Source organism: Narcine bancroftii, chromosome 9 (assembly GCF_036971445.1).
Source record: "Narcine bancroftii isolate sNarBan1 chromosome 9, sNarBan1.hap1, whole genome shotgun sequence".
In the NCBI taxonomy this organism is placed as follows: domain Eukaryota; kingdom Metazoa; phylum Chordata; class Chondrichthyes; order Torpediniformes; family Narcinidae; genus Narcine; species Narcine bancroftii.
Genome location: NC_091477.1, coordinates 28,804,561 through 28,817,908, shown reverse-complemented (window position 1 = coordinate 28,817,908; position 13,348 = coordinate 28,804,561). Strand labels below are relative to the sequence as shown.

Below are 13,348 nucleotides of genomic sequence, written 5' to 3'. Positions count from 1 at the left end.
TCTTCAATTTTGATCCTCAAAATAAGTGGGAACACCAGGTAAATTGTAATAATGTGGAATTTGACACGTTTATTTCCACTGATCAAGGCACTGAGCACAGGAATGGAGACATCATGTTGCAACTATACAAGATAGGAGTGAGACCACAATTGGAGCATTGTTCTCATTGCCCATTGAGCGATAGGCCGACATTAATTTGGAAAGAGAACAAAGGATCCAAAAGAATGTCGCTGGGAGTAGAGGGCTTGAATTATCAAGAGAAGCTGGTAGCCTGCAACTTTTCTCCCTGGAGTACTAGAGGCTGAGGAGTTATGGATGTACTGTATATAAAGTCATGAGGGGTATAGGTAAGATAAGTAGTCAGTTTCCGAGAATAAGAGTTTAAAATTTGAGGGCGTATGGTTAAGGAGAAAGATTTAAAAGGCATCAGAGACACACCTTTTTTTAAACAGTTGGTGGTGACTGCCTGTACAATTTCGCCTGGTATCTCGACACAGAGTACAAAAGACATTCAGGCAGGTACATGGATGGGTAGGATTCATAGGGATATGGGTCAGATGCAGGGAAGTGATACTAGATTAGGTAGTCGGCATGGACAAGTTGGGACTTTCTTTTCTGTAAAAGCACTTTCACTCCAAGATTGACCTCCATGTGAATACAATGATGCGAATGACAAAATGATCCATTTTATAACCAGGGCAAAGTCTTGGGGTAATTCTGATTTTATGCAAGTAAATCATCTCACATGCTCTCAGCTTTTAAAAATTTCCACTAAAATAAATCAGTGGAAAAGTAAAACAGATTGGATCATCTGTGATTAGTTATTCCATACAACAGCAAAATTATCCTTTAAGAACAAATAAATCAGGACACAAATATTGCTAAAGTGATGTGTGCAATGAACAGTTACTATTTTTAAATTTAGACATACAGCACGGTAACAGGCAATTCTGGCCCATGAGTCCATACGACCCTCAGTACGTTTTGAACAGTGGGAGGAAACCGGAGCCCCTGGGGAAAACCCATGCAGACATGGAGAGAATGTACAACTCCTTACAAACAGCATGGGATTCAAACCCCAATCCCCCTCGCTGCCACTGTAAAGGCACTGCACTAACTGCTACACCAATTGTGCCACCACTGGAATTACCTCTGAGCATTGTGTACATTTCACTGTCAGTGAGTTAACAAAGAGAAGTTAGAGAAACACCATCAGTCAAGCAGCATCTATGGAGCTATATCATCATTTAATGTTTTGGGTCCCCTCCTGTAATGTCGATGGACCATTTCTCTTTATGGGCACTGACCGACCCATTGAGTCCCTCCAGTTTCTCTTTGGTCACACAGAATTCCAGTATTTCCAGTTCTGTGACTCTTTTCAATGACAACCCAAATTAATTTGTTTGAATCAGCAATGGAAACAACAAATTGTATTTCTAGTGACTTTCATGAGGTGACAGAAGAGATTAACAAAACAAAACATGGTACTGAGCCAAAAGGACACATCAATACAGATGACTTCATCAAAGTCAGAAGTTTGAGGAACATATTAGGGGAAGTCATAAAGGTGTAAAGATTTAGGACACAAATTCCAGAGCCAAGGCCTTTGCAGGTAAAGGCATAGTTGATAGAGGTGAATAATCTAGAACTAAAGTTATCACAAGTGTAGTAGGGTTGGAGATTACAGAGAGGGATTTTCTTTTCTTTGGCTTGGCTTCGCGGACGAAGATTTATGGAGGGGGTAAAAAGTCCACGTCAGCTGCAGGCTCGTTTGTGGCTGACAAGTCCGATGCGGGACAGGCAGACACGGTTGCAGTGGTTGCAGGGGAAAATTGGTTGGTTGGGGTTGGGTGTTGGGTTTTTCCTCCTTTGTCCTTTATCAGTGAGGTGGGCTCTGCGGTCTTCTTCAAAGGAGGTTGCTGCCCGCCGAACTGTGAGGCGCCAAGATGCACATTTTGAGGCGATATCAGCCCACTGGCGGTGGTCAATGTGGCAGGCACCAAGAGATTTCTTTAGGCAGTCCTTGTACCTCTTCTTTGGTGCACCTCTGTCACGGTGGCCAGTGGAGAGCTCGCCATATAACACGATCTTGGGAAGGCGATGGTCCTCCATTCTGGAGACGTGACCCACCCAGCGCAGCTGGATCTTCAGCAGCGTGGACTCGATGCTGTCGACCTCTGCCATCTCGAGTATTTCGACGTTAGGGATGAAAGCGCTCCAATGGATGTTGAGGATGGAGCGGAGACAACGCTGGTGGAAGCGTTCTAAGAGCCGTAGGTGATGCTGGTAGAGGACCCATGATTCGGAGCCGAACAGGAGTGTGGGTATGACAACGGCTCTGTATGCGCTTATCTTTGTGAGGTTTTTCAGTTGGCTGTTTTTCCAGACTCTTTTGTGTAGTCTTCCAAAGGCGCTATTTGCCTTGGCGAGTCTGTTGTCTATCTCATTGTCGATCCTTGCATCTGATGAAATGGTGCAGCCGAGATAGGTAAACTGGTTGACCATTTTGAGTTTTGTGTGCCCGATGGAGATGTGGGGGGGCTGGTAGTCATGGTGGGGAGCTGGCTGATGGAGGACCTCAGTTTTCTTCAGGCTGACTTCCAGGCCAAACATTTTGGCAATTTCCGCAAAGCAGGACGTCAAGCGCTGAAGAGCTGGCTCTGAATGGGCAACTAAAGCGGCATCGTCTGCAAAGAGTAGTTCACGGACAAGTTTCTCTTGTGTCTTGGTGTGAGCTTGCAGGCGCCTCAGATTGAAGAGACTGCCATCCATGCGGTACCGTATGTAAACAGCGTCTTCATTGTTGAGGTCTTTATTGGCTTGGTTCAGCATCATGCTGAAGAAGATTGAAAAGAGGGTTGGTGCGAGAACACAGCCTTGCTTCACGCCATTGTTAATAGAGAGGGATTAAGGGAAAGAAAAAAGGACAAAGCCATGTGAAGGGATCTGAAACCCAGAGTTACAAGTTTAAAAATCAAAACGTTGCTTAAAAAAGATAATATTGAGCAGGAAATTTGTGGACAGTACAGTTTTAGATGAGCATAATATGATGACATGATTGAATAAGAACAACTAGTAATGTGTGGCATTGCCAAGTCTAAGACAACAAAATCAAAGTTAAGGTTTAGAGAAGCATACGAGCCCAAAATAAAAATATAGTTGGGGGATTCATTCCAATAAGAACCAGGTCTATTAAATGGGGAAAACAAATAAATCATTCTCTACTATCAACAAACCAGATTTTGGGTCAAAGACTGTACCTGTTGTTTCTCAGTCATTGCTTCCATGCAAGAATCAATAAACAACAGAAGAAATGTAAAAAAACTGTTGTAAAAGTAACATTCAAAAACAATTTTTGAATTGTTCACATGGTGCTACGTGGATAATAGGACAGAATCTGAAAACTCAGAGGGAATCTATCCCTCTGCTATTTTGTTAAAGCACCATAATAAATGTAAGATTTCTCTCAATCTCAGAAAAATATACCTCTTCAACTCAGTTTCAGATTTTTTTGTCAGAGTACATACATGAGATCACATACAACCCTGAGATCCTTTTTTCTGCAGCTGAGGCAGAATTACCACTTATTGGTAGTGCAAAAAAACTGTACCCAGCGTATACATATAAAGAACTGTAAACAGAATGTAAACAAACTGTGCAATGCAAAGAGGAGAAAAAATAAAGTGTACAAGTAAGAGCCCTTAAATGAGACCCTGATTGAGTTTGTTGTTGAGGATTCTGATGGAGGGTAGCAGCTGTTCCTGAACCTGGTGGTATGAGTCTTGTGGCACCTAGACCTCCTCCTGCTGGTAGCAGTGAGAACTGAGCATGAGCTGGGTGGTGTGGATCCTTGATGATCGCTGCTGCTCTCCGACAGCAGTGTTCCTTGTAGATGTTCTCGATAGTGGGGAAGGATTTGCCTGTGATGTCCTGGACTGTGTGTACTACCTTTTTGAAGGGCTTTGCGCTCAGGGATATTGGTGTCCCCATATTGGGATATTGGTGTCCCCATATTGGGATATTGGTGTCCCTATGATGCAAACTTTCCACCGCACCTCTGTAGAAATTTTCCAGGGTTTCTGATGTCATACCAAACCTCCACAAATTCGTGAGGAAGTCAATGCACTGTTGAGCTTTCTTTGTGATGCCATTAGTGTACTGGGTCCAAAAACGTCGACCGAGTTAGTGACTCCCAAGAGCTTAAATTTGCTCACATGCTCCACCTCTGATCCCCCAATGATCACCTCTGGCTTTCCCTTCCTGAAGTCAACAATCAGCTCATTAGTTTGGGTGGCATTGAATGCAAGGTTGTTGTTGGTGCACCATTCAGCCAAGTTTTCAATCTCCCTCCTGTACGCTGACTCATCCCCTTTATTCAACCCACTTCCGTGGTATCGTCGACAAATGTGTAGTTGGTGTTATTGTCGTACTGAGCCACACAGTTGTAGGTGTAAAGTGAGTCGAGCAGGAGGCTAAGAATGCAGCCCTGTGGTGCTCGGGTACTGATGGAGATTGTGGAGGAGATTTCTTACCATCCTCACTGATTGTGGTCTGGAGGGGAGTAAATCCATGATCCAATTACACAGTGGGGTGTTGAGTCCCAGGCCTTGGAGTTTGCTGATAGTTTTGAGGGGATGATGGTGTTAAATGCCAATCTGTAATCAATAAAATCTTTCCTGTCCACTTGTTCCAGGGCTTTGTGTAGAGCCAGTGAGATGGCATCCACCATAGACCTGTTGCTACGACAGGTAAATTGGAATGTACCCATCACTGCTGGAGTGCGATATTGAAAATATCTTTGAATACATTGGTAAGTTGGTCAGCATAGATTTTTTTTCTTAAATACATAGCCAGGTACTCTACATTCACTCTTCTGAAGACAGTACATTGTCATCCTCAGATATGGACAGGGTGGGATCATCAGGGGATATTACAGTGATCAAATCAGGTGCAGAAGGCATTGAGTTCCTCTGGGAGAGAAGCTTTGAAATCTGCTACTTCACCATATTTGGTTTGGAGGCAGGTTGTGGCATTTAGGCCCTACCACAGCTGTCGGGGTGTCCTTTGTTGTTTTCATTTTCACCCAGAATCTCCATTTTGCCTGGGAGACAGCTTTCTGCAGGTCATACCTGCTCCTTCTGTATTGATCTGCATCTCTGGACTTAAATGCCTGTGATCTGGCTCTCAGCAGGTCCCAGATTTCATTTTTCATCCAGAGCTTCATATCATTGTGAAAGTTTCTATAGCATTTGATACTATAAGCCTTTCAAAATAGTACAGTCCAAAACTTCAGACACAAAAAAATCCTAATTTTCTCTCTAATATTTTCTTTACGGCCCCGCCCGGGAGCGGCCCCGCCCGGGAGCGGCCCCGCCCGGGAGCGGCCCCGCCCGGGAGCGGCCCCGCCCGGGAGCGGCCCCGCCCGGGAGCGGCCCCGCCCGGGAGCGGCCCCGCCCGGGAGCGGCCCCGCCCGGGAACGGCCCCGCCCGGGAACGGCCCCGCCCGGGAACGGCCCCGCCCGGGAACGGCCCCGCCCGGGAACGGCCCCGCCCGGGAACGGCCCCGCCCGGGAACGGCCCCGCCCGGGAACGGCCCCGCCCGGGAACGGCCCCGCCCGGGAACGGCCCCGCCCGGGAACGGCCCCGCCCGGGAACGGCCCCGCCCGGGAACGGCCCTCATTGCTTCTTCAGCCCCAGATATTTCAAGGCCTCAATTATTTTTGTGACGTATTTGATCATTTACATTTAAGTTTACTTTTTAATTTTTGACATTAATTCTTTTTATATATTTTTCACTAGCATGTGGGTTGGAAAGGCAAGGAATACTGTAATGCTGTGGTTCAAGAGATTTGGATTTAACCCAGTTAAATCAGTCCTGATTTTGTTCTGAAAATAGTTTTCTTTTAGTTAAGCCACTAGATGGCACTCTGCTCTAATGAAGCACATCAACCAGCAGAAGGACAAAGTAGACATGCAGCCATCTCCTAAGAGGGCATCCACAGACATACAAAGAAACCTCACTGAATATATGCAGCACATCTATCTCTGGATTACTGTGCACTATAGACAGAGCATAATTGCATATTTTAGTTCATGAAGCAGTTTCCTTTTCAATTTATGATGTTCAAAGTTGCATTCTATTGAGCCCAGTGAGATGAAAGCATCACTGCTGCCTAAATGGCACTTTTATTCCTCACAAAGATAAATTCCTAGTGCAAAGCCAGTTTTAACTTACGCAGGTCTGATGGGCCTCAACTGATGCTTACTGGAGAACTCCCCATGATGAAACATTTAAGAAATAAGGAACAGCAGCCGCAATTATCAAGGACCCACATCACCCAGTGTTCATTCTGTTCTCGGTGCTACCACAAGAGCACCAGGTTCAGGAACAGCTGCTCCCCCGCGATCATCAGACTTCTCAACAACAAACACATTTAAGTACTCTTAATTTTGCACTTTATTGGGGTTTTTTCTCTCTGATTTGCAAAGCCAATTATTTACATTTCTTTTATTATTTACAGATGTACATTGATTTTTTTCAATACCAGTAAGTGGTAATTCTGCCTTGACCACAGGAAAAGGAATCTCAGGGTTGTACGTGATGTCATGTATATACTCTGAACCACCACTTCGTGCATCTGGTAATGGACCCACTTCAACTTGCTTAGAGAAAACAGGTGATACTCTAGCCTCATCACTTCACTCCATCCTGACACACCTGGAGAATAACGTCTCATATGTCAGGCTGCTGTTCATCGACTTCGGCTCAGCATTTAACATGACCATTCCCCAGTGACTGATGGAGAAGCTGTCCTCACTGGGACTCCACACCCCTCTCTGTAACTGGGTCCTGAACTTCTTCATGGAAAGACGACAATCTGTCCCGGTTGGTAGCAGAACGTCGAGCACTGACACACTCAAGTACTGGTGCACCTCAGGGCTGCGTGCTCATCCGCTCCTGTTCATACTAGTGATCCATGACTTCATCACCAAATCCAGCTCCAACAGTGTCATCACATTTTCAGATAACACAATAAGTCGGCCTCATCTCCAACAACGATAAGTCACTCTACAGAAAATCTCATGAAATGGTGTGAGTGTAACATCCAGTTTAAAGTCCATACAGAATATTTTGGAAGATCAAGAACCAAGAATCTGAGTCTCAATGTGGAAAATATGGAGAGGATGATTGTGGACCTCAGGAGGACATCATTATACATCAACAATACTGTAGTAGAGAGAACCAAGTTCCTTGGAGCTCACTTAACTAGTGACCTATCATGGACACTCAACTTCTATTTTGTCAGGAAGCCACAACAGCAAATGTACTTCATGAGAAGACTGAAGCAGCCCAGGCTACCAGCCACCATCATGTCAACTTTCTATAGAAGCTCTATAGAGAGCCACTGTGTAGTATAGTTGCTTCAGAGAAATGTATCAGAGGTCAATCCACAGGACCATAAAAGTGGCAGAGAGGATCACTGGAATCTCCCTCCCCTCCCCCCAGTGAGGTGATCTATTCTGAAGAAGGCATGCAAAATCATTGAGGATCCCTTTCACCCAGCACACAGCATCTTTCAGCTGCTCCCGTCAGAGCCAGCACCACCAGGCTGAGGAGCAGCTTCTTCCCACGAACAGTAAGAATGATGACCAAAGAAACTGCTCATACTAAGCATCTGAGAGTCTCATATTAATTAAAAACAGTATTTATTATTTGTGTGGATGAATACTTGTCCTGCGTATGTTTTGTTTGTCTCTGGGCGAGTTACATCTAGTTTCATGTCTGTGCGTCTTGCACTGAGGTTTGGAGAACACTGTTTTGTCAGGTTGTACTGATACAATCAAATGACAAGAAATCTGAAACTGGCTCAGATAGCCAATTTTGAGGTGACCTTTTGGTCACATGTAAAATGTAGCATGTAAAAAATATTATTTTGTTTGGGTTAGGGCAGTGGTTCTCAACCTTTATCTTTCCACTCACATACCATTTTAAGTATTCCCTACACCATCGATGCTCTGTAATTGGTAAGGAATTGCTTAAGGTGGCACATGAATGGGAAAATAAAGATTGAGAACCGCTGGGTTAGAGATATGTGGATGCAAAGAACAATCACCAAGTGTTTGAATTGCTGTTAAATGACAATACAGAATCTTAAAAATCAAGGAAAATGAGTAACTCAGAAAGAGTCCCATTGCAACTGTGTCAGTCTGAATTCCACCTTCCAGTACTCAGTCTGAGTTCATGCACATTGTTGGCTCTTCAAGTACTGCTTAAATGCACTGAAGTTTCTGCTTCTGCTGTCATTTCGGGACATGATTTTCAGCCACCATCACTTTTGATTAAAAATAGGTTTTTCATCTCTCCTCTAATCCTGCGAATATCTTTATTTCCATGTCCCCTGGACTTCGACCACTCTCCCAAGAGAAATGTGTGCACATTTGATGCTCCTATGCCCATAAATTTTACTATGGTTAGAGCTTTAGCACATGTGGAGTAGAATTCAAGGTCCATCCACTGTGATAGTGTGGGGGGGGGGTGGTCTGCTTTGATATGATTGGTGCTGAATGGGGGAAAAAAAAGTGTTTGCCCCACAGAGCAATGCTTCTCCATTTTGCCTCACATGCAACTGCATGTGGGAAACTCGATGGCTGTGAACCGATAGCAGCCAAAAAGGTAGCCTTGAATATCAACTCTGTAGGGAACAAGGTCACAGTAGATTAGCTCTGAGAGGAAAGAAACCCATTATTCTTGAATTAATTTAAAAGTAAAATTAAAACTAGTGTTATTCTCTGGCATACAGGAATACACTGGTTGTAAGGTGCAAGCATTCAGGAAGTTTAAATATAGTGGCACTATTTTGGTGCAGGAACGATAATTGTGGCTCCAGCACAACTAAACTGCTTAAGCAGTATGGGGTGCATAACAATGACCAGGAATTATTCACAGCCTATGTGGAGATGCTGTAGATGTTGTGTATGGCTAGTCATATTCCTGATATGGAAGGCAGTGCTGAGAATTGAACGCATAATGTGCAAATTTAATGAAGCGATTTAACTCACAGAAATGAACTCAGAAGAATATCACACACTAACCAACTTAACCCCACAGGCACTAAAGCTATCTCATTGTGAGAGGTAGCTCTGTAGCTAAGAGAATATTTTAGATCAGTCATTTCAGATAGCAGAGAATTTTGCACTTGGCACATACACTGGGTGGGGGGGGGGGTGGGAGGGGAACCACAAGTGCTTATATTATTCATGTGGAAAGACCCATCAAGGCAATGAAAGAGAACTTGTAAATTGTGCACTTATGAACAGGTCTGGGTAGGACTGAACACAAAATACCTCACTTTTCATGGATTATGGCAGCCAAGCATTCTATCCTTCACTAGCCACAAGGAAACTAATACAATGTTGGCATTAAGGCAAATGGAAAACTCTAATGCTTTTGGTCCAAATGGAGAGTAAAATGTGACCACATGTAGCTTCTGTTAGTATTGTAGATGTTAGAGCAGTTTTTCTCATGCAGTTGTTCTTTTAAAGCAGTGGTTCTCAATCTTTTTCTTTCCACTCACATACCACTTTAAGTAATCCCTATGCCATAGGTGCTCTATGATTAGCAAGGGATTTCTTAGGGTGGTATGTGGGTGGAAAGAAAAAGTTTGAAAACCACCATTTTAATCATACCTAATTGACTTGTTATGTGCCCGGTTTCATAACTCCAAAGGAAATGGGTCAATGACAACTTTTCTCAAGCAAAATATTTCAGTAACAATTGGGTCTAGAGCAGTGATTTTCAACCTTCCCTTAATTATACAGAGCACTTATGGCACAGGGATTACTGAAAGTGGTATGTAAGTGGAAACAAAAAGATTGAGAACCATTGTTTTAAAGAGTCCAGTGCTCCTCCGGATAATGGGTATGTAATAAAAACAATTTAAATTTAACCACAAGGTAAAAGACAAGACCAAGTTTATTCCAAATACAGACACCATGGGAGAATGGGGATCTCATAAGAAATCACAAAACAGATATTTGAACAGTATTACAACTGCTACAGATGATACAGAATTATTTCGTTTTAGATTCTTGTCACGAGCAATTGTGATGTTAGATAATAGAACTTGCTGAATAATGGCAAGTCATTGGAGATGAAAGTAGACACAGTTGCAGGTTTTTCTATCATGGGAAAAGCCACCTATCACGAGTAATTTAGTCACCTAGGTTTTTTCAGGATGTGCTTTCAAGATCATACATTGTATGATCTGATAACCATCCTTTTGAGTTACCAATAATTTAGAAACTGTATTGAACCTTTGATAATGCTGAGTAAGGATTTACTTGCAAAATTGAAACTTTGCTGAAAGGACATTCTTTGGTCACACAGACAGAATGACATCAAAGGTTCCTTATTCCTAATAAAAGCCAAATGGAATAAAAGTCTTAGAAATTGGAAATGGAAATTTGGTCAATAATTTATGGCAATTGAGTAATTCTGACAATAACCATACCCAAGTAAGATTTTCACCGTTGAATTAGCACTGACTGAGGTGCATTTAAGTAATGATGAAGCTGGCTCTACAAAGTAACAACTTGTTCGTGATTTTTCAGTCTAGTGCTCGAAACATTCCTCTAGTAGTTGCATTTTCACTCATATTTATATAACTAACTGTCTATGAAGACCTACAACATTTCCATCTCAACCTGTCACACCTGTCCATTCACTGCATTATCATGTCAGATTCTCGGAGAAAACAGAAGAAAAATCAAACTGGTGCAATGTGCAATGCACCCAAGTTTTCCTTCTGTTGATGGTTCATGAAAGTTTGATTTTTTTTTTCTAACATTACACAATCATATGTTAGGCAAAGATTTCTGCAAGCTGAAAGATGCAATTATGATCTTGGTTTCTTCTGTACCTAAACTCATTTGGAAGCACAGGCTTAATGAAAGCAATATTTGTTGGGTGGATATTGTTCGAGAAGATCAGCACATGTATTTGGTGGATCCTGATGTTTCTCTGCCAGCACTTCAAGATTCCTTAGAGATTTATGGTCAATTATCTGGTTATAAGGTTAATTGGACTAAAAGTGAAATTTTATCAATTAGTAAAGATGATTATTCAATGTTTAGAAATATTATGAATTTGAAGTGGACGAAACAAATTAAATATTTGGGAATTAATGTTAATACTGACTACCAAAATTTATATTCACTTAATTATTTTCCTTTAATGAAGAAGATTAAGGCAGATTTAGTTAAATGGAAAGATTTACCTTTGGGTTTATTAGGAAGAATTAATACTATAAAAATGAATATTTTTCCTCGTGTACAATATTTATTTCAATCAATTCCTTGTTGTTTACAAAAAAGATTTTTTTTAAGGATTTTTATAAAGTAATTAGGGATTTTTTGTGGAAAGGAAAACTTCCTAGGGTGGCGTTGAAAAAATTGATGTGGGATTTTCAATTTGGAGGGTTACGGTTACCTAACTTTCAATTTTATTATGAAGCAGCTCAATTTAGATTTCTTAGCGCATTAATGGCCACACAAGATACGCCTAGTTGGGCACAGATAGAATTGGCAGTTATTTCTGAAAAATTTTCGAATGAATTTTTATTTCGATGGAATAAAAATTTGTTACGAACTTATGATGTACCAATATTGAAACATTTAATGAATTTATGGACAAGTAAATTACATAAAATGGGATTGAAAAATAAGTGGTCGGGAAGATTACCATTATATAATAATCAACTTGTTCCTTTCACAGTATCTAATACTATTTTGAAACAATGGGAGGAAAAAGGAATACATAATTTATCTGACTGTTTTTTTAGAAGGTCATTTTTGTTCTTTTGTAGAATTGCAAAAGAGATTTGATATAAGTGGTTATTCTATATTTGTATATTATCAGTTAAGATCTTTTGTAAAACAGGTATGCGGTCGTCAAATGAATTTACTGTCTGAAACTGATTTTGAGAAATATGTGCTCTCATTTCCAAAAAAAGGGTTATATATCAGGTTTGTATCGTATTTTGTTGGAAAGTGAAAGTAAAATAGATTGGGATAAAGATAAAATGAAATGGGAAAAAGATTTAAGTTTAACAATAACTGAAGATGATTGGTCTGAAATCTGCCTTAATAGTGTTCGAAAATTGATTAATGCTAGATTGGCAATGATCAATTATAGTTTTATACATCAATTATATTTAAAACCTGAAAAATTTAAAAAAAATTGGTTTTAGTAAGTCAGATCTTTGTTTTCGTTGTGATCAGGTTTCTGGTACTTTTTTAAACATGCTGTTTGGTTGTGTGATCGGGTACAACAATTTTGGAAAGGTATTCAATCTGTATTTAATAATCTATATAATCTTCATATTGTATTAGACCCTGATATATTTTTATTAGGGAATATGCAACCGTTGATTGATTTAGAATTAGATAATTACCAGATCTCTTTTATTTACTTAGCACTGGCAGTGGCCAAGAAATGTATAGCGATGACTTGGAAGAATAGAAATGTATTGTCTTTATATAGGTGGTATTCAGAGATGAAGTTTTGTTTGGTTATGGAAAGAATATCTTTTTCTATACAAGATAAGATGTCTTATCGACCCCATTTATTGACTATATACAATATACAATTTAAATAAGTTTGAATTAATCATTTTTTTTTCTTTAAAAAAACTTTTTTTTTATTATATATTTTTTCTATATATATGTTTTCTTTTTTTTCCTCTCTTTTTTTCTTTTTTTTCTTTTTTATTATTAGTTGGCTTTTTTCATTTAAGTTCCTTTTGTTTTTGTTTTTTCATATATATTCTTATATAATTTTTTTTAGATTAATAATTAATACTTAATTATTTTTTTGTTTTTTTTATAGAGAGAGAGATCTTTTTTTAAGATATATATATATATATTTTTTAAAATTATACTAATAGTATTAATTTTTCACTCTTTATCGTGGGGGTGGGGAGGGGGGTTTAGGGGTTAAAAATAGTTTTTTTTTAGTCTTAGTTTTTAGTTGTTAGGGGGAGATGCCGAGATTGGTATTGTATTAACTATGTTACTTTGTACTTGTATTACTTTATTTTGTATTTTTTTTGTACGTGAATTACTTACTTTCTTCATACGTTAAAATTAATAAATAAAGTTTCGAAAAAAAAGAGAAGATCAGCACAAAATGACAGAAAACATTTAAAATTAAGCATTAGGCTGGCCAGTTCCATTTATTGTATTAGATTGTTAATTCAATTTACAATTCTTTATCATTCTTAACTTTAGGCTGAATTTTGATCTATTTCTAGCCTAATTTGTCATCATACAACACTGAATTCCACACTAGC

At 40.1% G+C, this 13,348-nt stretch overlaps 1 protein-coding gene across 10 annotated transcripts in view; it reads left to right on the top strand.

The window, feature by feature from the left end:
* Positions 1-13,348, top strand: part of LOC138743365 (PH and SEC7 domain-containing protein 2-like) — a 274,779-nt gene that overhangs the window by 162,970 nt on the left and 98,461 nt on the right. Inside the window, exons 23-24 of one of the 10 annotated variants that reach the window (XM_069898613.1) lie at positions 4,694-4,810; positions 6,521-7,715. The exons of 8 other annotated variants lie outside the window; for them this stretch is intronic. The gene's annotated coding sequence lies outside the window, so the exon portion shown is untranslated. Of the gene's footprint in view, positions 1-4,693; positions 4,811-6,520; positions 7,716-13,348 lie in introns of those variants that run through there. One more of the 10 variants, XM_069898605.1, reaches the window with a different exon arrangement.